The following is a 27,372-nucleotide window of genomic DNA, read 5'->3' as shown; positions in this document are numbered from 1 at the left end:
ATTTTTATTTAATATTATGTTGGTCATGTTACCCCATATCACATATATAACTTCTTACGTAGTAGCTAGAAGGCAGCATAGTCAAATTGATGAAAGTTGTTGCCGTCAAAGCCTATAAGACAGAACAATCTGTTATATATGTGATCTGGGATGTTACCTATTTACGTTCATCATATTTGATATTTTGTCGTGCTTAAGAAATATACGTATTTTGCTCTTAATGATTTTCATTATGTTTATATTAACGCTTTGAGTCATGCTTCATACCTATTTTAATTCACGTTACATTTTTCATGTAATGTTTCACGTTTTGTAATATATTTTTGGTATGATAGTTCTTTACTGTAATTGTAGCTATTGTTGTTAGGTTTGAAAGTTAGAATTCTCACACAGAAATTTGTTACTAGTGAAATCATTCTTCATAACATAAAACTATACTGAAATAGACCCATTACAGTGCATTTATTATTACTTAGTTATCATTAGAGTACAATTTTGCGAAGGCTTTGGAATAATATTGCTCTAAATTAGAATGCAAAATGTATTTTATTTGAAATTTTAAAAAATACGATCGTGCAAAAAAGTTGTACAATACACGTTTGTGAAGTTTAAACTTTTCCTCAATTTTGTAAAAAGTACTTCCCAACCTTGTATCGTAATATTATTCACGTTTAATGACACTATTAACGATTTATTACTCTAGTTATAACCTACGACGTGTTAAAGTTTTATTAATAATTCAGTCAAACTTATCCAATTATATACAATAACAGAAATTTAATGTTTTATTTTAACATGTTATTGTATATAATTACATAAGTTTTGACGGTCTTATTAATAACACTTTGTTAATTCATACAGCTTATCGGACTCAACATGGTTTTTAAATCTATGACGTGTTGTTTTATGAATTAGGTATTATTTTGACCATATGATCTTTCATCACATTACATATTATTGTAGGAAGTTCACAGCTAAAACGAATCACGAAATATACACAGCAAAGGTTCGTTTACCAATTCTGGCTTTAAAACTTGAGAATAAAATCCAAGTCAGCTAAATTTTCAGCCGTAAATCACCTTAAGCAACAACGAATAGCTTCTAAATACTTATAAGTAGGGACTGGATTTTTATGTAATATAAAGTTGTGAAATATGTACATATTTATGTAAGAAAAATAAGCTGTACTGTATATATACCAAAATATGTAAAATCATGAAAATATTTAATATCAATATATGGCAGGTATAGGATAGGTAAGACTCTCCAGTTGTGATTTTACAAAGCACCCAACTTTTTTACCGATCACTTGACACATTAATATTTTTCCATCTATAGTCAAAGCTTCGTCCATTGCAATCCATGATTTTATTTTTATCGTTAGGGTTGAAGATACAGAGGCTATATTAGGTAGTTAAAAGCGGTAGATAAATTCACTTGCACTTTGTAGGTATTACAAGTACTAAAACTAGATAAATGAATGAAATGAATGACACAACAGTACTGCAAGCACTGTTTAGCTTTACTGAATTTGGAGAAAATAAGATGAGATGTGGGACACATGCATTTTAGCTGCTCCCTGTAAGAAATAAGTACCAACTAAAACCTTAAACTATAGGCATTTACAAACTGTTGTTTGAAAAGTGACATTTCTGTCTCATTCAGAAGGGTAGGATTATTCCAGCCGAGAACCATACTTTCTAATTGCTCGGAAAATCCCATGTCCGTATATGTCTACTAAATTTAAAATAAAGAGGTCAAGCAATAGTGGTACTTGTCACACCTAAAAAGGCTTTTATTCAATTTTTACTTTTCTGAAAGGAAAATAAAAACTTCTGCTGGAGAAGTGTACAATTTGAAATACACAGATTTAAAAAGGCTTTTTAAATCTGTGTATTTCAAATTGTAAACTTCCCCAGCAGAATTTTTTTTTTTCCTCTCATAGAAGTAAAAGTGAATAAAACCCCTAAATATGCAGATTTATGTAATACCAAGCCATAATATGTAATGTGGGCTAAATATGTAAAAATATGTATATCAAATGTTAATATATTAATGGCAATTACAAGATTCGCAAAGATTAGTTATTTATATACGGTTAGATTGAAAGGAATATAATATGTAATTACATAATAATCCGGTCCCTACTTATAAGGTCAAAAATAAAATCAGCTCCTGAAATTTAGTAGCTTTATTAGTTTCTAATGAGCCATTATTTGAGCGAGATTTGAGGCTACTACTAGTCTTATCTTTTTAGTTATATAAATGAATTAGTTGATAGATGTTATATTAATTAACAAGTCATTTTAAAGTGCTTTGAGAGCATGGCGGTAAAATGGCTGAAACTTGGATCGATTCCTCTTGAATGAAGAAGGGCACACAAGACGAGATTTGTGGCCTCTGTTCTGTGCTGACAATGCAAATTTTCTGTTAACTGAGTATATAAGAGAGGGCAGGGAGGGAAGGCGAGTTCTCATTCGTGTCATTAATTAGTACCCCTCCATTCCGGCTGAACCCAGGAGAATACAGCTCCAAGTGCGCTCTCAAGTTCAGTCAACCTTGTGGGACTCAGTCAAGCTATGTAACGTTTGACAATGTAAAAACGTAACAAGTGTGCTGTTTATTTTTAATTTCATGGCATATCGAATCACGTTGTTTTAGCCACGTTATCCCATTTCGTAAGTGCTTACCTTTCATATTTCCATTATCTACCAAATTGATCTGCTTCATTCAGTGAAACTACCCCACGTTATACGTACGTATTGCAAATTTCCCTAAGCCCAGTTGCAGCGGCATACGCAAGAGAATTACCGTGTTTGAATCCCCCTTGAACTTAAAAAAATTACATATATTACAATATATTTTATTGTTTCCATGGTTTTTCCTGTCAAGTAAAGTGGCTTACTTATCATATACAAATATATGTTAATTAAATATATATTATTGTAACATGGGTGAACTAACGATTTAAGTAAGAAAATAATGTTTTAAGAAAATCGCTGTCAAAGTTTTAGAAACGGTATCAAAAGAAAACACGTATATTTTTTTCCATGTATATGCTCATTGTAAGAGCAAAAATAATATATGTATTCATTTGCCGCCGTTTCTAAAACTTTGACTGCAATTTTCTTAAAACATTATTTTCTTACTTAAGTCGTTAGTTCACCCATGTCCTCAATTATTGTGTAAGTGTAACAATGACACAAGCATTTCTATTTAAAAAAATTAAACAAGTTAAAATTTGTTAAAAATTGATGCCTATGAAAAAGTTACATTTCAAAGATTTTGTAAGGATATTCTCGAATATGTTCTATTAGAACATAGTCGAATTTTAATAAATATACCGTAACATAATAATGATGATAATAATAATAGGCCTAATAATACACAAAATTTAAAATATGGATTGGCCTAATGTAAATAGGAAACAACTTTAATCATGGCACCCTCCTAGACAAAATTCTGGGTACGCCATTGCCCAATTACAATCTATATTCGACACATTTTTATGTACAGACACATTCATCATATACCATTAGATTTATTTATATTTGTATGTAAGACCTTTAATTACATTCATTCTTCTGTCGTGTAAGAATTTTCAAATAAATATTCATTCAAAATAAGAAGAGGTCTATGATCTTAATACAAATAATAATTTACAACGAGCCGACAGCTTTAGACAAAATTTAACATGTTATTTATAATCAATCAGTCCATTTGTACGATAAGTATATCTCAACATCTTACTTACTTATGGCTTTTAAGGAACCCGGAGGTTCATTGCCGCCCTCACATAAGGCCACCATCGGTCCCTATCTTGAGCAAGGTTAATCCAATCTCTACCATCATATCCTACTGGTCCTCCCTCAAATCCATTTTAATATTATACTCCCAATTAAGTCTCGGCCTCCCCAAATGTCTTCTTCCCTCCGGCCTCCCATCTAACACTCTATATGCATTTCTGGATTCGCTTATATGTACTACATGCCCTGCCCATCTCAAACGTCTGGATTTAATGTTCCTAATTATGTCAGGTAAGAAATACAATGCGTTCTGTGTATGTTCCAACATCACCGATATTAAAGTTTTTTTTAAATTTTAATTGTAGTAGAGTACGTACACTATATTAGATTATTTCGAAGTAAATTTGATGGGATTGATTCGAAATTTAGTACATAAGACATGTTTTTTTTTTTTTACCGGTACTTTACTTTATGTTGTTCCACTTCATTTATTGTAATCCGGAAATGTCAAAACGCCTGTATTACGTGCTCATACCACAAGCAATACAAATCCAATACGGTTCACTTTTCAGCAAGATAAAGTGCAATCATCGCTCTATGGCCTTGGTTTTTCTGAACCGACGTATGCGACATGCGAGGCCCGCCGCGCACAAATCCGGACTACACCAGAGATAGTGAATGATTTCTATAACTGCGAGGCGCGCAGACCTTGCAACTCGTAGTTGTAGAAACCACTCACCATCTCTCGTATAGTTCGAATTTGTGCGCGGCGGGTATCGCACCTCGCACGTCTCATGCATCGGTTCAGAAAAACCAAGGCTTTACAGTCAAGCATTCACTTTACGGATTTAAAGTGCTGATAAAGTGCTTATCGTTACATATGAAAATCAGTCCACATAGTTTCACTTAAACACGCGCTAACGGTATACTAGGCTATGAATAATAACCTAGGAGATGTTAAGTTCAAAATCGAATGTTTTCACATTCAGACTCGAGAAAGAGGCAATGAATCGAAAAATAAATAAGTTGCTCAATTGATCAAAGATGACCCATGTCTGTCAGATATTTGAACCTGAAAATCACAAAAATGTAACCTAAATCTTTTGGTATCGAAATAGTATCAAGAAGTATGAAGATAATATACATGCATGAAAACTAGTAACGTACCCACAGTATATAACTTCGTTATTAAAAATATAATAACACCAAAATACAAACACCGTAAATCAAGTATGTATAATACAAATACATTAGTTTGAGAATAATGTTACTTACTTCACTCGGATGCAGCGACAGTGACACCTGTCTGTAAAAAGAAAAAAATATTTGGAGTAATACAGAAACTAATATTAATTTATTCATTCAATATAATGATACATCATTTAAATAAATGGACAAAAAAATTGGCCGTCTATCTCAATATGCACGATAATATAGATTAGGACTAATCGCTTAGTATGGAATTTAGTTAATAATAATAATAATAATTATTATTATTATTATTATTATTAACTAAATTATTATTATTATTATTATTATTATTATTATTATTATCAGTGGCGCCACAGCCCTTGAAGAGCCCAGACCGACCAACCGGCTGCTGGCCTCAAGTTCAAATGCCGAAGCAGAGGTGGGCGATCATCTAACAGGAATGGAGGTATCTGTGGTTAGCACGATGATCCCCCAGCCGTTACACCTGGCTTTCGAAATCTAATTTCGTTACCTAACGTAGCTTTCAAAGTTCATCACGACGTTGGGTGGGCACCGGTGCCATACACTGGCCGAAATTTCATGAGAAGATTTCTTGTACTATGAGGACTCGAACCAGCGCACATTCCATAACGCGAGTCCATATTTAACCCACAGGGTCTACGTTAATAATTTTATTATTCGCGAAAATTTTGCCCACCTTACATCTTATATATCAATAATGTGTCCACAATTCATTACGGCATATAACAGTCCAAAGAAAACTGATCAGCACGCAATACTCGTAGGATGCCATGCCGTGAAAAAAGACAACACTTAATCTGCTGCATTACTTGTTACGATTACGTCGCCTACCAATCTTGAGGTTTGAGAGTGGAATGTCACAAACCACCTTGGTTCACAGGCATTTCATTCGGTAGAGATATAGTCCAAGCTCACACAACTTAACAGGTTTAGTACCAACTTCCTAGCTCTGTTGATTATGGTCATTGCTGGGAGTCGAATGCAGTAGCCAACCGTTCTAGAAGTCATCCGGCATAAGTTATAGTCTTTTAATATAACAATATTAGTATCAGAAGTAAAACTTATCATTACTTGTGAGCAGTAAAGAACAAGCACCACACACATAATACAGTTGACGTACAGCTTCATGACAGGACGAGTTGAGTAGGCATAAATGTCTTTGTTAAGATTGGCAAGCTCATGAAAAGACGGATTGAGTACATATTAATCAACAGAGCGAGATGCAACAGGACGAAATGGGAATAAACCTACGCTAAGGATTATTCATTCATTCATTTACTTATTCATTCTTTCATTCATTTATTAATACTGGCAGAGTTAAGGCCATAGAGCCTTCTCTTACACTCCACCAGGTCAAAATGACATAAGCAGGGATTACATCGTCCTTTATAGTTCATCGCAGTCGGTCGGGTTTAAACCCAGGAATCTTAAACTCATCGACTAGTATGGTAATCATTAGACCTCCGACAAAGAAACTGCTTTAATCCATGCACGGTACAACAGAAATAAGTTCAGAAGAACGGTTACTAACCACAGTGCCAAATTCAATTATACACAAAGAATATCATCACATTTAGACTCTTATGACATCGTTTTATCTCTGCTTATATGGGAATACACAAAATGACCCATCTGTACAAGACAAATTTGTATTACAAAAGCAGTAGCAATCATTAGAGCATATGACGGAATTTTCGTTCTCATGAAGCAATTCCTGCTGCGTCGTTGACTTCCTTGCAGAGTAGTAGATAAGATTAACTTTCGAATATCTTGTCTACTGTGTCATAAAATGTAAAAACAATATTACTGTCTTAGGAAATATTGGTTTTATGGATGACGTTATCATAACTTAACTAAACAATCACATTTATGTGTTTTCTACTCCTTTTTATACGAACTTACAAACCATAGAGGTTTAAGATAGGGTCTCTATTTCTTTGTTCGACAATAGACAGGCAAAAATTTCGAGCCTTCTTGATAGTGTGGCCTGTATGGCACAGGGCCACTGCTGAGACAACACAGCATACGACAAGACAGAAAACTCCCAATCCCGCGACAGGACGAGAGAAATCTCTTACATAGCCTACATCTGGAATGGAATCACGCACCTCTTAGATGGAAAGCGCAAACACGAATCCAAGGCGGCGAAAATTACAGGATCATTACGGAAGAAATTCTGATCTACTGTTTTATAAAGAGTCCTGCTTATTTTGATTACATAGTATGAGCCGTTCAGAGCAAAAGTGGTGTAAGTCAAAATTGGGTAATGCGGTTTAAAGTAAAAATTCTGTAAAATACAGCGCAAAGTAGCAGTTAATATGGCCTTCTTTCTATCCACTGACTACTAATAGTTTAAATAAAATGAATATTAATTGCTACTTTGCGCTGTATTTTACAGAATGTTTACTTTAACCCTCATTACCCATATTTGACTTACACCACTTCTGCTCTGAACGGCTCATATCATCATTCAGTAACATATACTATTTCAGATATTTTTCCTGAACATTGCATAAAAAATAACAAAGAGAAGATCGTATTATGTCAAAACCTACTCCACTAATTCAATACATTTAATTTTTTCAGTACCTTTCATATGTGCTTAATAACTGCAAATACAATATTCCCTGATTTTAATTAGTTGCGTTTCTCTTTCCTTCAGAAGTTAACATTTTTTAACATTGCGCCTATTGTAGACCTATTTATTTATTTATTAATTATTTTGTGCACTTTGAAGTTACAGAATGCCAAAAAGGTTCAATGAAGTACGTAGATTAAATATTACTTCAAATGCAATTAGAACTGTGATTGCACTTAGTTGTGTCACCAAGTATATGCAAAACATTTCAGAATTAATTACGTGTTGCCTTTGAAACACTACACACACAGCGTTTTGCTACAATATTTATCGACTGAGACTATGTACTCCTACTGCAACTTCCACCGTTACGCAACAGATGGCTCATTCTTGATGTCGGGACTCTGAAATCAATACCAATGCGCCTACGCCTTATCAGCCAGTTTGTAATATCCAACTGTTCAATATACAACAATTATTGAAAATGTATTTCATTGCACGAAGAGCCTAGGAACTCACTGGGATGATATCAAAGGAAAATATTTAATATGTAAATGTACCACAAAATAATGGTATCCCCTTAAACGCCATGTAAGCTCGTGGGACTTGGTGGTAGAGCTCTCTATGCTTCGATATTAGAATGAGGTGGAGAGGTTCACCTCCAGCCCTCGGAGAAATTCGGTAGTTAATTGACAGGAAAGTGAGTGGACACAGGGTTCGTTGTGGAAGTTTTGACAACGAGAAAAATATCGAAAGCAACCAAAATTGAACTCAGAAAATCCTGTCCGTAGGCAGTTGCTTTACCAACTGAGCTAAAAGTGCATTTAGTGTAAATATAATTAATACACATCAACAGCTTCAACCGAAAAAATTCATCCATAATGGCTACCAGATTAATACACAATTCACAAGAAACTGTAGTAGTAGTAGTAGTAGTAGTAGTAGTAGTAGTAGTAGTAGTAGTAGTAGTAGTAGTAGTAGTAGTAGTAGTAGTAGTAGTAGTAGTACATTTATGGTCTGCAGTAAAAAGGGCATAAGTCACAAATTGCAAGTTTTGTGTAGAGCAGGCATGTCAAAACCCTGCACATTGTTCACTGGTCTCTGTGCAATGTGCAGCTCCTATTCCCCTACCTGGAGGGAGTGAGTGGGCTTGGAGGGGAACGCGACAGGGCTGTACATTACCTGCAGTAGCAGAGCAGTTTTGGTTTCAGTAACACAGATCAGTTCGGGTGCTCATTGAGCTGTGATTGTGAATGCGTTATGAAAAATAAAGTGAGGAGTCCTCAGATATAACGAAGAAGAGAAATCACGAATCATATAACGTAACTGTTATTATGTTTTCCTCAGCCAATAGTAATTATTTTAAATTGAAAGGCTTTCATCATATCATGTGGACCTAATAGTGATGTGAGAATTTAAATGATATTAGTAAAATTCTCAAAATATGATATTCGCCAGCTCTTATTTCTTAATTAGTACTCTCACGGAGACAAACATGACAATGATGTTGTTTTGGAGTCTGTACTAACACAGCCATCAATGGTTAGACGACTTAAAACTTTTATTTGATAAGCTGATAAGTCATGAAAATATTGAGTGAAGAATACATGTGAGGGTCTTGAGGTTGTAAGGGAAGAAAGAAAGCAACTATTTGTAAAGCGAAAAAATTTTCTCCAAAAATAATACATAATGGCGAATTTTCCATCTCTCGTTACTATATTATCTTAATATACTTACGTTAATAAATCTTTAAACGTGACATAAAGAAAATGTCTCCGCTTCACAGCTTGTGAACTATTCTTTTAACTGAATTCAGTAACGCTCCCAACTTGCTGATACTTGCTCAACGTTTTCCAAATAAACTATATATAAATTTAAATTCAAGCTTAATTTATCCAATTTATTAATAATAATGTGAATTTATATTAATATACAGCAAGGAAATGATTCCAGTGTAAAAGCCTCACAATGTCCTATTGCATGTAATTGGGAGTAAAATATTTTCTTTAACATTTGTGCACCAATGGTCCCAATAATGTTTGAGGGACAATGAAAGAGTATCACTTTGAAATAATCAGTACCTACTATGTAAAATGAAATACTGTGTTCGTTTTTTGTTGTTTCGAAATTATTGCAATATTTATATTTTCTTCAAATATTGTATACAAATCGTGTAAATAAATTATTCTTTACAAACGACTGCTTTGTGAATTGTAACTGAGTAAGTCTATTGTTTGTTGTGTTACAATTATTGTCAAATATAGACACTGACAATAATGGTGTTTTTCCTTCTGCTAAGTATGTTTATAATGTCCAAATGTAAATTTAATTGAACACTAGAAGTGCAGAACAGATTCTTGTACATCCCTCCCGCTAAGAACTGGAAAGAGCAACACGTGAATGACGCAATCTGCTCAGACCGGCGTTCCGCGCACATACACTGCACTTTCAGTGTCTGATTTTTGACATGCCTGGTGTAGAGCAAAAGCAACCTATGAAATGAGATCCAAGGAAGAGAAAGACAAATGCTTTTAAAACCATCTGAAATAGACCTACAATTTGTTGCATTCACATAGTTGTTATAACCCAAAACCTCCCATTTTTTACTTACGTCCTTTTCCCCCAGTACCTTGGAAATAATCCGGAATAGTAGTAAAAGATTTGAAAAGAGAGGTTATATTGAAATTTTAAAATCTCATGTTTGAAATTTGTTACATTTAATATTTAAAAATAGAGATTATATCCCTAAGTACCCTGTAGTTTAAGTGGAAATATAACTTATCGCCATTATAACGACCTGAAACTAGTTTCCGACAAACACAACCTTACACAGTAACAAAAACTCGTATTCTAAGTAAACGTATAACTTCAATAATATAATACCTATGTCTATTAATTATGTAGTGCTACCAAAATTAATGCAGAACAAGTTGTCCTGAGTTGGGATGGTGACATCAGTGTACGTCAGAGATAAGATCTTTTTTTTTATTAATAGCGGATGCACTGGAAGGAATGGTGAATGGGAGAATAGTTCTGTACAAAAGAAGATATCAGATGATAGACGATTTTAAGATATATGGATCATATGTGGAGACAAAGTGGAAGGCAGAAAATAGGAAAGATTGGAGAACGGTGAGTTTCCAGTGAAAGACCTATCCTTGGACAGAAAATTATTAATAAATGAATATCCTGATCCATCATTATTAACTTCAGGATTTGACACAGTGATCTTTCCTCTGCCAATATTTTGAGCAGCACGAAACAAAGTAAACTAATTGAAATGTATTTGTACACTATTCGTATGACTAGGATGTTGCAACAGTTACGCAGTACACAAAATACACTACAATTTGCTGCTGTAACACACATTAAGCGTAGTTGATGATGATGATGATGATGATGACGATGACGATGACGACGACGATACACCAGGATTTCAAGAAAACTACGTAACAGAATTTATCTTGTAATCATCATATAGGTTGTGGCGGCGGAGCAGTAATTTTATGAGGAGAATTTGGAACTTTTAAATATATCAAAATTAATTACTACCTTCAGAATTTGACACCGTGACCAGTTTCTTTAAGCCAAGGATATCAAAACGCCAGCACTGCGTGCTCTCAAAAACTCATATCCTTAAGAGCGATGATTGCACTTTATCTTGCTAAAAAGTGAACCTTGTTGGATTTGTATTGCTTGTAGTATAAGCACGTAATACAGGCGCTTTAACATCCCTGCTCATTAAAAAATTTTATGTAGGTCATATGTACACATGGGAATTCTTTTTTATCATGAAAGGACCAAAATTTGTTTGAATTAAGATAGAATACGGTAAGTAATATAATAGTACTGTTACCTTCGTAATATGAATGTACCATAAGTTTAGAAATAATTGGCAAATATATTTGCAAAACAAGACACGTCTTTCTGAACGATTTGTAACCATCATCAATAAGATTAATTCTTTTTAAAATATATTCGTTTATTTGTCATATAATTAATTTTTAACTCGTTCATAATCTTTTTTTTAAGTTTAACATCGTAAATTATGAGCGTTTCTGATCGAGTTAACGTCAATGAAATAAAGTAATATTTCGTCAAGCATTTCCGTTATCTGTTATCCATTATTTCAACTTAAAGAATAAATGTTCTTTCCTTCACGTATCAAATAGTCATACTATCATAAAAAGTGGTATGGAACATAACGCAATTTAAAACAGTTTCTTAAACGTATAGGGTTCTTTCATTTATTGATTAATTTTATGCAACTTTAAATAATGAATACCGCCTCTGAAGAAAGCGTCCAGATTTTACGTAGTCTATTTTGTGAATCGTATAACATATTGACAGAGAATATTATTCATTCTAAAATATTTTTAGATTATGTCCATTAATTGCTTCACGGTAGTTAAATATGTAACTAGTCTTTCTTAAGATAAAGAATTCTCAATTATCTGGGAATATTACTCTTAACAGTGACGAAAAGACAGAAGCAGGCCATTGCCGAAAGGCCATGGCATAGCTTAGATGGTAGGAGCATTTTCCTGCTGATTGGAATCTGCGCTCGTATGTAGTTCGATTCTCGCTTGGGCTGATTACCTGGTTGGGTTTTTTCCTAGGCCTTCCCCTACTGCAAGTCAAATATCAGACAATCCATGACGAATCCTGCTCCTCACCTTGTCCAATAACATTTGTGAATCACAAATTTCATCGACGCTAAATAACCTACTAGTTGATACAGCTTCGTTTAATAATCTACTGAAAACGGAAATCATAGACCATAATGTTGCTACGCTTTTCGGCCACGTCTTCAGATTTGTGTCTTCCGAACTTTTAAATACCATAGTAAAGTTGAGTGGTCAGACCTCCGGAGTGTCACGCAGTTGGCCCGGGTTCGAGTCTCAGTCAGGTATGAAATTTTTAATTACAAAATTTCTGGGGAACAAGGTCGCAGTAGGGGTTCTCGTCAGGGTTCTCCCGTTTTTCACTATATTAAGCATCTACATAATTCCGTCAACATTTCTCCATTTCGTCATTATTCCATAGCATTCCCCAATCGCCGGTTGGCAACGCACAGAGGGGACTAGCCTAGGAAGAGGGGGGTTACCTGCTCGAAACCTGAGTACACAGCGAACCTTAGTGTAGTCAGCCGGTGTGGGTTTGGGAATGTACCTAACTTGAGGGTTAGCGTAATAGATCGTAATAGATGTCGGTGCTGGGCCACACTGCCCCCTCCCGTAAATTCCATTCCATTCCAAATTTTATTCCTTAACAAGCTGTTCATTTAAATTAATTCAGTCATCGGTAAATTAACATAAAGTGTTTAGCAAAAAAGAAATAATAATAAAATTAGTAATAATAATAATAATAATAATAATAATCATAATAAAATAATACTTACAAATGGCTTTTAAGGAACTCGAAGGCTCGTTGCCGCCCTCACATTAGCCCGCCATCGGTCCCTATCCTGTGCAAAATTAAGCCACTCTCTATCATCATATCCCACCTCCCTCAAATCCATTTTTATGTTATCCTCCCATCTACGTCTAGGCCTCCTCAAAGGTCTTTTTCCCTCCAGTCTCCCAAGTAACACTCTATATGCATTTCTGGATTCGCCCATACGTATTACATGCCCTACCCATCTCAAACGTCTGGATTTAATGTACCTAATTATGTCAGGTAAAGAATACAATGCGTGCAGTTCTGTGTTGTGCAACTTTCTCCATTCTCCTGTAACGTCATCCATCTTGGCCCCAAATATTTTCCTAAGAACCTTATTCTCAAACATCCTTAATCTCTGTTCCTTTCTCAAAGTGAGAGTCCAAGTTTCACAACCGTACAGAACAAGCGGTAATATAACTGTTTTATAAATTCCAACTTTCAGATTTTTTGACAGCAGACTAAATGACAAAAGCTTCTCAACCGAATAATAACAGGCATTTTCCATATTTATTCTCCGTTTAATTTCCTTCCGAGTGTAATACTCGTATATGTTTCTTACTGTTGCTCCAAAATATTTGAATTTTTCCACCTCTTCTAAAGATAAATCTCCAACTTTTATGTTTCTATTTCGTACAATGTTCTGGTCACGAGACATAATCATATAATATAATAATAATAATAATAATAATAATAATAATAATAATAATATGTAAGTTAGTAATTATTTAGCCAAATATAAGTTAGGTAACTCTTGCTTTGAAAGCTCTAATTTATTTTATTAGGTATTCTATTATCTATTGTTCCTGTACATTCACTTGATAAATGTGTGAATGTTGGTAATGAATTTTATATTAAACTAGCCGCCAGAAAAGCATGTTTTACTTGTTAGAAATAAATTTAACTTGTAAAACTCTTACGTCTGAAAGATTCTTGAGGCGTGATTATTATGATCTCTACCACTTTTCCAATAATTATCGGGACAATCGAGGGTTGGCAATACCGGTATTTCGAAATACCGACTGCCACCACGGAGCGTGATGAAGCTCGTTGCAAAGTCTTCCATGAGATGGCAGCGCAATGTTCCAAGATCTGCTGATTTCACTAGCCTCACCTTCAGCATATTGTGCCGAGGTTTTTATTGCATTCATTTATCATGATTAATGAGGTGGAGGAGGGCAACACGGAAGAATCTTACGAACTAATTACTAGTGTTAAGAGAAATGGAATTTCCTTTCACTTTAATTTTATTACGTCTTATTAGAGTTTGTAAGTTACACATTTCAATTAAGTCTGAAAAATCATTACCTTTCTTTTATGCCATGTCTTTGAGTGTCTAGATTAATGTAGCTTTGTAACTCCGCGATATCTTCAGCAGCACATTTCTACAAAAAAACATTTTTAATTCCTTCATTAAAATATAAGTGTCTGAAGATTATAAAAATTCCCCACTATATGAAGGAGATTATTTCAGTCCTTAACATGAAAGTCTTTCAACATGGTAGCAGTATCAAACAAGTCTTTGCTTCTAGTATCAGTCAGTAATTTAAACTTTAAATCAAAATGAGCAATATTAAAAAATAACTTCAGAGAGCTTATTAAACTTCTATCCTATCTCTACATCCCTTCACGCATATCACTATTTCTAATCTCGAAGGGAGATGATCTAAATCAGTGGTCGTCAGCACTCGCTGAAATGTGCAAAGGGTACGCGGTGCTATCCCGTGTGAACTGTTGTCCAACAGGGAGAGATAGAGGGAATACCCGCTAGCAGCTAGGGAGTGCATCTTAGTGCACTGCGTTTTCCGCGGGTAAGAGAGACTAGCCCCAGCGTGCTCTGTGCTGACGACCCCGATTTAATCCTTCTATATAACGATTTCAACTTACATTGTACATTACTTATTTAAGCCCAAAATAGAAATGACATGTGCTAGTTAAAGTTTACGATTTAATTTTCAATCCCAGAACAACACATGTCAGAGAGTTCTCTAACGGTCACCAGATGGTACCTATTCACCACAGTAAGTATTAGGTACATGTAGAAAAATGCTTATGGCTAGTTATGTCAATCTCATATCACCAAGGATCGTAGGAAAATAATGCCACATTTTTAATTGCTATATAGGTATGAAATGAGAACATACTATATAGTGTACATTGTTGGCGGAATTAAATTGTAAAGTTACGAAAAACAGGCATGCTTCGCTCCAATCAAATTGTAACATTTCAGCCAACATCAGGGATCAAACCCGAGCTCCGGATTAAGAAATCTACTCTCTAACGCCGAACTAAGAAATAATTGTAAAGAACCAGGCAAACGCCGGTGAAATCGTATGGAAACTTGAACTGTTAATGGTGACGCTTCCCTACTGGACACAAGAAGTTATGAGTAACAAGAGTTATGAAGTTATTCCCAAAAACGTTTGCCGTAACACTTGATCACGAACAGATGGCAATACAAACCTATAATACACTATCTACCAAAAACTAATTGAGCACTGTTTTTGCCCCTTTAGAACCTCGTGGTACCACCTCTTGTTGCTATAACAGCAGCCACCCTGTCAGGCATGCTCTCCACTAGTTTGTGTAGGATATCCACTGGAATGCGTCGCAATTCCTCTTGCAGCATGGCACTCAGTTGGACAATGGGAGTTGGCCCCATGTTTCGGCGGCTACTATGCAGTGGTAAGCAGACAATAATGTTCACCGGTTGGACTGGCCTGCACAGAGTCCTGATCTCAATCCCATTTAGAATCATGCATACTTCTACTCCGAATTATCTCTTATCGCGCTTTCAATTTCTTACAACGCTTCGAAACCAGCATCAAGCACTTCTTTCTATCCCTCATCATAGAACGTCTCTATACTCATCCTCCTACACTGTAGAAATACCATGTCTCTGGAATTCGTTACCTAATGACGTCAGCGACTGCCGGACTTTATCACAATTCAAAATTAAATTGAAAATTTTGTCTTGTTTAATGCTTTTTAGGTATTGCTAGAAGTGTTGTTTTGTGTTTTTACTCTAGATTGAAATCACAAGTTTCTTGTTCATGTTAGTTAATTAGTTAAGATACAATTAATTATACTTAATCACTCATTTAAAGTTTGTGTGACTGCAACCTGTTATATTTTTGTGTGACTTTATTTTGTTTATAGTGTTTTTTTTTTCTTTTTATTTATGTTATTGTATTTGTATTTCTGGTGGTGTGGAAGAGAAGGCCTGATGGCCTTAACTACACCAGAATAAATAAATAAATAAATAAATAAATAAATAAATAAATAAATAAATAAATAAACAAAAAATAAATTGAGCAACTTTGGGGGAAATTGGGCCGGCGATTGAAGTCTCGGGAGATTCGGCGAACTTTTGTGTCTGCCTGCCACATGGGCGGTTTGAGTTAGAGGTCTGCGATTAAGTGACACTTAGGGCTAACAAGACTGCAATTAGAATTTCTGTCGGGTTATCCCGTTTTCTCGCGTTAGGCATGAACATTATTCCGATCTCCATTCCATAGGATTCTCAAAACTATGACTGACAACGCGCGGATAGGACTAGTATACGGGTGTGTGGGGTTGCCTCCTTCAAAACAAAGATATTGAAGGAAACTTAGCACAATCAACCAGTGCAGGTTGGGAATACACAAAGCTGAGAGTGAGAGTAATAGTTTTCTTATACGGACGTAATTTAGGTTTCGCACTTTCCTTCCGAATGTCAGTAATAATAATAATAATAATAATAATAATAATAATAATAATACTTGCTTACAAATTGTTTTTAAAGAACACGGAGGTTCATTGCCTCCCTCACATAAGCCCGCCATCTGTCCCTACACTGAGCAAAATTATTCCAGTCCCTACTATCATATCCGACTTCCCTCATATCAATTTTAATATTATCCTCCCATATACATCTCGGCCTCCCTAAAGGTATTTTTCCCTCAGAACTCCCAACTATTATTTCATGAAATAAAGAGATTGTTTTGTTAAATATGTACCATATTTTGAGAAATCACATAGTTCAAACATTTCCAAACGTATATATTGAGTCATATTTTATTTAAAAATATTATTTTGCATAGGGAAATATTCGTTTATGTTTTTAGCAACTTTTCCTATTTCAAATATTCCAATTCTTGACTCATGCATTTCTTTTAAACAGTTTTTTGTGTTTCCCAAAAACTTCGCATTTTGTGACTTAAGGATTTTCTAAAAATAATAATAATAATAATAATAATAATAATAATAATAATAATAATAATAATAATAATAATTCGATTCAAATAAATGCCTCAATTACATACAGTAGCTGAAAAGGTACTCAAAGGCAAGATGAGATATTAAGGAATAATAAATATGTTTCTACCATATGAGAAACATAAAATGAAAGAGAATTAGAATCAACTATAAAAAGGCACAGGAGGCTGTTAATTTTATGAATTACCTTTATAATTATTACTCGTTAGAAGATTGTGTGGAAGATTCTTCTAGAAAAAAAGAACCTGTCAGGATATGTGGGAACTATTCTTAAAGGAACTGTTTAATAGGATAACCCTGAAATCGCGATAAATATGAAGAGAAATACAACAAAATGCATTACAGAACTGTTAGGTAGTAGCTGCAGTTGTGGAGGTTATGTTTACCAAGGCGGATATTTCATGTCACAAGACTCAAATGAAGATGAAATCTGCGAACTATTCTACATTGCTAATGTAATGTTCAGTTCCTGGGACCAAGTGTATTATGTGAGCTGCGGTGCGACACCGGGCATGGACTGCAGAGATACTTGTGGTGGCAGAGAGTGGCGTACGATCTTAATTGATACCAACTGAATTATATAGTGACTATCATGCGTGTCAATGTATCTAGATTCATCAGTAAAACCTGAGGATGATGATAATCATTAGCACATCTTCCGTTCGAAAGAGAAATTAAGCACTGAATTCTAAAGCCATGTAAAAACATTTAGGCCCGGTTTCTTCAACATTTGTTAAGTTATAACTAGACTTCGTGAAATTGCCACGAGAATCGTAAGGTTTACTACGCACGCGGTATAGACTGTATGAGAAAGGGGCGTGCAAAGGATGAGTATGCCTCTGATGTAAACACTGAGCAGTATACTGCGGTTACAATAAAACCTATATCTCCTGCATTCTAGAAATATATTGAATGATCATTGAAGTAAGAAATGTCTAAACATGTAAATACACAATTATTTTGTAGTGAGATATATTAACTCTTAAAATTTAATGTAATATACTCACATCATCCTTGAATATGTTCATTGCAGTAAAGAGTTATGTACATTTTGAGCGACTGCAAAGTGAACCTCCTCCGATGGTTACTTAAACAGTTTTTGTATTGGGAAAATGTACATTCGACATCACACGATGTAATAGGTGCATATTTTAAGAACGGAAAGTCACTACTTTTTAGTACACCAACTTCAGACGTCTTGTCGTGACCTGATAGTACATCGTTTATAATACGAAGTTATGAATAGGCAGAATTTTTAGTAATAATGTTTCTTAACTTACATTTCACATTTTTTGTGAAATTAGTGAATTGTTATTTTGGATGACGGTTTGTGATACTTTATCCACTATATTAAGGGCTTCTGAGAGTTGTAGTTTAGACCATTCTAACAGGGTGATGCTTTTGAACACGATTTTAAAATTAGAATCAATGAACAGAATATCTTCCAATAGCTGTTCAGAAAGCAATGATTTTACAGCTGCAACAGCGGAACTGTCTGTGCTATCCAATGCATCAATTACCTCCATTATTTTGCCGTAATGTTCTGCATAATAATTAACAGCATCCAACCACGTTTTCCAACCAGTTAAGACTGGCTGCGGGGGTAAGGGTATTCCAGGGACAATTGTTTGGAACAGCAACACTCATTGTAGTATGTGAGATTGAATTCTTGTCTGCACTGAACAAATGTTAAGCTTTGACTATTCCTACCACAGTAATGCAAAAACAAATGCTTACATAGGTATACATTAGCTGTAGCTGCTCTGTCTATTTGGACCGGTCACATCTCTTAACATGAACTGCTCATACTACGAGACCGGGCGGTCGCCCACCTCTTCTATACTACCGTACATCGGCAACCTGATAGCATGCTGCGTGTGGCAATTCAACGAAGTCTAGTTATAACATTGTGTTATTCTATTTTGACTGTAAATTACTGTTAGTACTACCAGACTGTTAAAACCCATGTTAATTTAACTGCTCAATTTCATGCAGTTAAATCATTTAACTCTCTGTTAGCATGTAAGTATTCATTATGGCTTGTGCGTTAGATGCTGGACTTCTATATCTTGATTATTTAGAAAATGATATCCATGAATATATAAACAGAGCGGATGATTTGTGTGATTTGACAGAAGAGAAGTTCATACAAAGGTATAGGCTATTTTCTTTTCGCTTTCAACGTAGATTCATTTGTTTGTTTATGCTCAACAATTTTATTGGTTTATACTGAAATTATATCCAGCCGAAGGCTTCCCTCGAACGAAGCGAAAATATTCCTACGATTTCTTTTTATTCCAGTGTTTTCCATTTCATAACAGCAATACCAATACTCCGCTCCACGCTACTGTGTTACAGACAAGAGAAATCAAACCTGAGAGAACAGAAGACATAATATCCTCTCTGAATTAAACAACTGAAACAAGCGAGAATCGTAATTTACTGTCAGAGTTCAGAAAACAGAACTGAGCCTATACTTGGTTAGAGATTATGGTTAAACTCTAGAATCTCTGGTCCTACCAGAGAGTTAAAAACAGTATGATAAAGTAGAAGAAACGTAATATTTTTAACAGCAAATTATACTTTTAACTTACTGATAATTAACGCTATGTTAGGGGCATTGTAACAAAGGTTGAAGAAACCGGGCCTTAGTGTGTTCGGTCAAGATTCGTTTAACCTTGGAAAGGCTCGAGCCCTCTAGCTAGTTCCTAATTCCCGTACTCGGTCTGACCGAGTATGCAGAATGTGCAGAGTTGCCCTGCTCGGCAATGTCTGCCATGAGTCATATAATCTCTGTCTAGAAACTCATATAAGTAACATCTTAAAGTAATTTCTGGAATACTCAAAATATCCGGCTTTGTTCCACATTTTATTTTTGGAACGAGTATCAAGAAACCAATTTTGGATTAGGGTCGAAGAGAGATTTAAGATCTTATGTTTTAATTAATTTTTACAAACTCTCGTCTATTGTCTGCTATAAATCACTTAAATCTACACTAAATTCTCCTTTCTATTTTGGTCAAAACAAATTCATAGGCGCTATTTCACTTCATTCCTTTGCATCGTCAGTTCTAAGTTCACTTCAGTTTATTTCATAACTTCCATAATATTCACATTCACTAACCTTCACCCTCTCATTATAAAATGCATTGATCATTTTTATTATTTTAAAATTTTAGGCACCAAGTTCCATGAGGGCCTAAAGCACAGGATGGAATTTTTTTAGTTATTGCCACTTTTGCAGGCTATTTCCATGTATTTTTCACTTTGAGAATCAACAGTACATGTTCCTTAATGCATACCTGAAATATGAAATAAATAAGAATCACTTTCCTGGAAACTCGAAGAAAAATGTGTATATTTTGAACTTCAACTTCATATGTCTCCAATGCTGCCATATAACCATGATAATTATAAAGTTTACTTCTCGTGATGCACACCAGTTAAGTAGTACCATGGGAAGTAGCTAGTTCGGTAAAGAATGTGCGAGTTCGTCCTATGGTGATGAAAGAAATATTCTCAAAATGTGGTGGAAAATCTTTCCGTATAGAAGGGAGATCTCAGATAAGCTGAGAGATCTTATGAAACTGTTAGAGTCCATGACTGAGGGGAGGTTTTTTTTTTTTTTTTTTTTTCATAATCTGTGATCAATAATTGTGAATGATACTGATGTTGAATGTGTATTGTGTATAGATAATAAGATATATTACGTACTAAATTACCTGAGTTGCTAAAATTATTGTAGTTTCATTTTCCTAACACATTTTCTACTTAATTTAAAAAAATTCGTGATTCACAATGAAAATATATAACTACATAAATTGAAATTACATACATTTTTCATAATGAAACATGTAGGCCTACTCATAATTTTTCTCTTAATATTAGAGTATCCTCTCAGTAACGTTTTATATAATTGTTGCAATTTCTTTGGTCGGCGGGAGAAGGCAAATAAGTAAAAAAAGTCGATTTTTCTGTTGTACCTAATCACGTAAGTCTAGTTTTTTTTATAATTTTTGAAATAATAAAATTTCTTGTATTTTTAATTGGAAAGAGTCATACTTTAACCAACATACATGAATTTCATTATTATACTTATATTCAGTTAAGAATGAATTAAAAAGAAAGTCTCTCTTGAAAAATTATTTTTTTTTTACTTATATGCCTTTTCCTGCCGACCAAAGATTTATGACTGATAATTTGTAAATATATCAAGTTTCAGAAAACTCAATTTCCTCCTAATTACTGTTCTATTGTCTTGGGCTCTTATGGAACTAGGTGCCTCATTTAATATTAAATTTATGTCCTCCAATTTGAAACGTGATAGTTGCACTTGTTGCACGATTTCTCTCTATCAGATCATCCCTATCAGCAGGTAACTTGTGGTAAACACGATATCGCAAATAACCCTGTAGTCTATGTGAGTTAAATCCGGCGACCTCGGGGACCATTCTTGTAAAGGGCTTTGTATTCTCCATCTGCCATGATATTGCCTGTTCAATACAGCGCGGATAATTAATGCCGTGTGAGCGGGAAAGCCATCTTGTTGAAACCGCATGACACAGAGAATTACCAATAGCACATCACTTAACATAATATCCAACTGTTACTCAAAAATTGTAGAGAAGATTACACCATCGACATTCCCTTCGATCCTGAGAAGCAGTGGATCACGATCCGTAGTGGTCTTAGAAACAGATTCATTCTATCTCATCAAGGGACGTTCCTGTGAGCATTTGCCAGCTGAATGGAATTCAGCATATTTACGATTTTACATCCTTTCAAAGTGATCTTTTCTATCGTCTATAGTCTTGGAGGAAAGTTATAATTGGTGGTATACCTTATTTTTCTATGATATGATCCTATTTCTTTCATCAACGAATGTATAACCTACTGTTTTACGCATTAATCTCATTTCGCTAAATGTTATCTTCCGTGATCTTGTTTTCTCATATTCCAGATTTCACAGATATTTTCCAGTATTATTTAGCCTCTGGACTTAAGACGACATGAACAGTGAATTTATCATGCCTGTTTGTAACCCATTTTTTGCATGATTGTGTTATTTGTTGTATTTACATCTATTGTTGTTAGATCTTGTAAGTTAGAACTCCCACACAGAAACTTATTCCTATGGAAAGCATTCTACAGAATATAAAACCACAGTCTAGTATATACAGTCACGAAGCTTAATACGTAGGGAATATGCATCCATAGATAGTTGCTAACCACTAGGATCTCTACTATCGCCTCATCACAGACAATGCGAAATACTACCGGCATAGTCTATTGTTCCTAGTACCCTCACAACTCAACATTCGTGACTGTATATATTAGATTGTGATAAACCTACATTGAAATAGACTCATTAAAGAGGACTTGTTACTCACAAGGGAAGTACCCCAGCTCGAACGGCTAAAACAGAGTGTAAATGCGTTTAAAATGCAGAGTTGTGCTTGTTCTACCACCCATCAAGGTTATTTATCTGTAAAACTCCGCAGTCGTGTACAATCAATGATTGAAGAATAACGATTCTAATGACTAGAGAAGCACAAATCGCTGAAGAAACAACACCGTGTAACAGACAGTTATGACAAGCAGATCCACAAAATACATAAATGAGGTATTATGTGGCAAGAAGCTACACGACATTTGCTTTAAATAATATACGAGTATAGCGTATTTCAAAAGTCAGTTCAAACATTAAACCTTATCAGAGGGTAAGACGACAATCCTTAGTTAAATTAAATATTATACTATGAGATAGGGAAAATACAAGAACATCACAGTGCTGGACAAACAACGGGGTTTACAAAACATTGGGAAGATGTTCGCCGTTCTCTTTCTGCGACACAGTGTACAGCATTTTGCAGATAATGTCTTGGAATATTGGCAATTTCTTGCGAGATGGCATCTTTCAGTTGCAGTAGTGTTGTTGGATGTATCAGGAAAACTCGTTATTTAAAGTAACCCCACAACCAAAAGTCGGCCGGATTGAAATCTGGAGATCGCGGAGGTCACATTGTTGGAAAGTGTCTACTGATAACTTTGGTCGGAATATTTATAATATTTATAGCGATTTAATATGTGAACTGACTTTTGAAACATCCTATATATTAACATATGCAGTGCGTACTTGTCCGTATATCCCGAACTAGAAGATGCTGTGTTGTGGTACGTTCTTCCCTTATTCGTCACAGAGTGCAAATCTGGAGTTTCAATGAAGTGATTAAAACACAACGGAATGGGACAGTATGCACACTTGACAAGGGCAATACGTGAACATCATCTTCGGTGTATCCGCACTGCAATAGTTCAATATCACCAGCCACATGATTGCATTTTGCGAGTCACATAATCCAAAATTACCTTACAATTGGATTTCAAACGAATGCAGCTGTAACCGTTCATTAGTTTCCTGTAAGAATTGTAACCGCGATTAAAATAATCATAAATATTGTCCAATGTTAGATTATTAAGACACTGTAGCACACTAGGTCGTGGTATTTTTGAAAGTCAAGGTAAGTATTCACTTTGACTTGCAGTTCCTTAATTTGCTGGAGAGGACGTTTCAGAACTGTTGGAACTCTCATACCCATGTGCTGTTTCTTCTCCGCCATCAGACTCACAATCACTATTCCTATCCAATATGTCGGTATCTACTACTAATAATTCCCGGTAGTATGTTTGCTTTATAATGTCACGTAACATGCATGCAAACGGCTCATCCTCACTCCAATTACATCCTTATTATCCGGTATGTAAGTTCGACGTACCTTTTCGCGCAGCAGGTAAACAATGTTCACAGGATTAATTGACTTCAGCCTACTCATGTCTGCCGTTAGTACGTGCACTTCACTACTGAACACCACACTAGTCTCGCTCGTACTCTCTGTACAGCTACGACGTAGTGAGGCTAGTAAGCTAACTTTCAGATGGCGATAGCCGCACACGTAGTTTTACAGATGAATGGCATTGATAGCTATTCGAACAGGTACATTATATTTTAAAGGCGTTTCCAGTCGGTTTTAGCCGTTCGAGGTGGGGTACTTCCCTTGTCAGTTACCGTTACAGTGAAGTTTTTTTCGAAGGCTTTGGATTAATATTGCTCTAAATTTTTAATGGAAAATACAATATATATTGTATTTGCAATTTTAAAAATATGATCGTGCAAAAAATGTTGTACAATACACGTTTGTAAAGTGCATTACAAAATGTCAAATTGAAAACTCTCTCTGCTCGTTTCTCAAACTTTTTCTCGATTTTTTAAAAAGCACATCCCAACCTTGTATCATTATATACTATTGAAAATCTATCTCCTTTATGTTATAATTCGAATGTATTGTAAAGGAAATGGTTAAAATTATTTGTTTCATTATTGTATTGAGAAGGAATATTTTTCTTTTCTGAGGTACAGCTCAAAGGAGGATGTTCATTTTTTCAAGCCTTTAAGAGATTTAAGGAAATACAGTATTTGGTTTGGTAACAAGCTCTTGTGGGGTTAAGTAAACAGCAAGGCTGCAGCACACACGGGACTGCAGCCATCTCGCCAGTTACGTGATTAGTGTGCGATGTACATGAATGGCTGATTGCGGAATGCATCTATGATCAATCATTGCAGATTCACTACAACTATAAATCTCAAAATCCGATTAGCGCTTATGGATACCACACTAACAATCAATCAAATAAGCGTTAGGAATGATACACACGCGCGTGATTTATCTTGCTTAAATATTTGCTTTGTTGTTTTTCAAGTACCAATTAAACGTTTACTTGGCATAATTGTATTCTGAGAGACAATTCCCACCTGTTCAAATAAGTTAATAGTTACAAACGTTGTGTGTCAGTTTGCATGAAACATACATCAACACACGAAATAGCCCGTGGTTACTTCGCATCGACGGCAGCCGAAAATAATTCAAAGAATAATTTATTAAAACACAGACTCTTCCTAAAAAAATAAAACCTGGGATATGAAATAAATACTTCCAACATAAATATAAAAATTATTGTTTATATAGTAACACATATGAAGCAGCACGGACATAAAAACCCCGGATTTAACAGGTCTAATGTGAATAAATGCTATAAAAACAGGCAAAACAACAGATGATTCGTGCCACCAACCTAACAAAAACAAGACAACAAGACATTGTTGGGATATTATGCCACAATATTTCTCTTGGGTTGGCAGACCTTATTTATTTTATTACTTCTTTTTTTTGGTATTTATATAGATTATTAAACCCGGCGTTCTTGTTCGGAAATCTTTTATTAAAGAAAGGGATGATTATAGTGTATATCCAAGAATGTAGTTATCATTTAAATTAATAAATTAAATTCATAAATAGATAACCAAATTTAAACAAATATTATATATTTTAATATTATTTTAATAGCGAAGTTAATGATAACTCCAAATAGTCCGGGGGGGGGTACTAACATGAGCTGCAGCCAGGAAGTCAAAAAGAGGATATATGTATGTATATATGTATGTATGTATGTATGTATGTATGTATGTATGTATGTATGTATGTATGTATGTATGTATGTATGTATGTATGTAGCCATTTTCATTTTAATAGGTGTGTTCCTTTAGAGAGTAGTTGAATATAATCATAGGCGAGGGGGGTGAAACCTACAAAGTAGGACTTGTTTTAGGTTCAAAGCACGTACGGTCAGAAGACCCGTGCATTGGATTTTAGAGAAAATTATGATAATAATTATAACATCTGTATGTATACTATTATTCAATAAATGTATGTATGTATGTATGTATGTGTGTATGTATGTATGTATGTATGTATGTATGTATGTATGTATGTATGTATGTATGTATGTATGTATGTATGTAACTAAGCTCCAGAAAAATTGTCGTTTTGATCTTTCCAAAGTTGTGCTGTTCTTGCAAGAAAAAGGCACCTGTTCATAAGTTCTGGATTGAGATAAAGAATATTTATGAAGTTTGATTTGAATTTATAGATAATCCCCCATACTCTTCAAGTTTATCTTCCCTAGTACCAACATCTATTTCTGAAACTAAAAATTTTATTTGAAGCAAAGAAGTGATTATCGAATCATGCACTGAAAACTGTTTTGGAAGAGACCAAGACAAACAGTATTTTCTTTTTTCATAGCTTCCTGAGTCCTGAGACTTTTGTTGTTTTATTTTTGAAGTTCAATATAATTCTACATTTAAAAAAAAATGTCACCGACATGAGGAAAAGTGTTGAAAAAATTCTGAAAGTTACAGTTAGGGCACAAATGCAGATATACTGTACTATACTTCGGGTTTCTCCACATACATTTTATATCATAATCATGTATAAATTATAGTACAGTATACTATACTGTCAGGACTGAAGACTATATAAATGCGTTATGATCGTTGAGCTTAGAGTATAAATGTAAAAGATGATTACATCAAATTAATATTTTACGTACAACTCTTTCAATGTTAGGCTAAAATTATCAATGGCGCCTTGTAGAAAAGAGGCATTGTAGTAGAATATCAACTTCATCAACTTCACAGAAAATTTGAAGTATGAAAATGTGTAAACACAAGCAGACGCAGTATCAGTGCTGTGTAGCCAGCCCTGTAGCCACAGGTCATCTTGCACTCTTCTCCATCATAATCGTTCTGTGGCTGAGTCTGTAAGAGCTGTGTTTTATATTCATGTATTCATAAGTCCCTTCACTATCACAAATCAATATCGCCCATACTCTCTGCAGCAAAAGTATTGACCGCTAACTTCGTCATAGATCCTCCGCGAAAGACTAATTCCGATAATGGAGACTGCATTATCCTCATTCGCGTTCGACATCAATTTTTCCTCATCTCTATTTAATAATTTCTGCCTCGCCACGTTTAATAACTATCGATCTTATATTCTATGCTGTTCCTATAGACGCTAATATTATGAAAAAAAATTAACCCAAATATATTGGCCAACCAAAGAGTACAATCCTTCCTAGTTTCTCTCTCTTATACATGAAAACAAATTTGTATCCATTTTGAATATATAATATGAAAGTTTTTCTAATGTCCAGCTTCTCGAACACTGAGATATCCATTCTATAACTAATGATTTGTTAAAGTTGTCGATATTGTAAATA

Source organism: Periplaneta americana, chromosome 17 (assembly GCF_040183065.1).
Source record: "Periplaneta americana isolate PAMFEO1 chromosome 17, P.americana_PAMFEO1_priV1, whole genome shotgun sequence".
NCBI lineage: Eukaryota > Metazoa > Arthropoda > Insecta > Blattodea > Blattidae > Periplaneta > Periplaneta americana.
Note: the sequence above shows the minus strand (reverse complement) of the source record.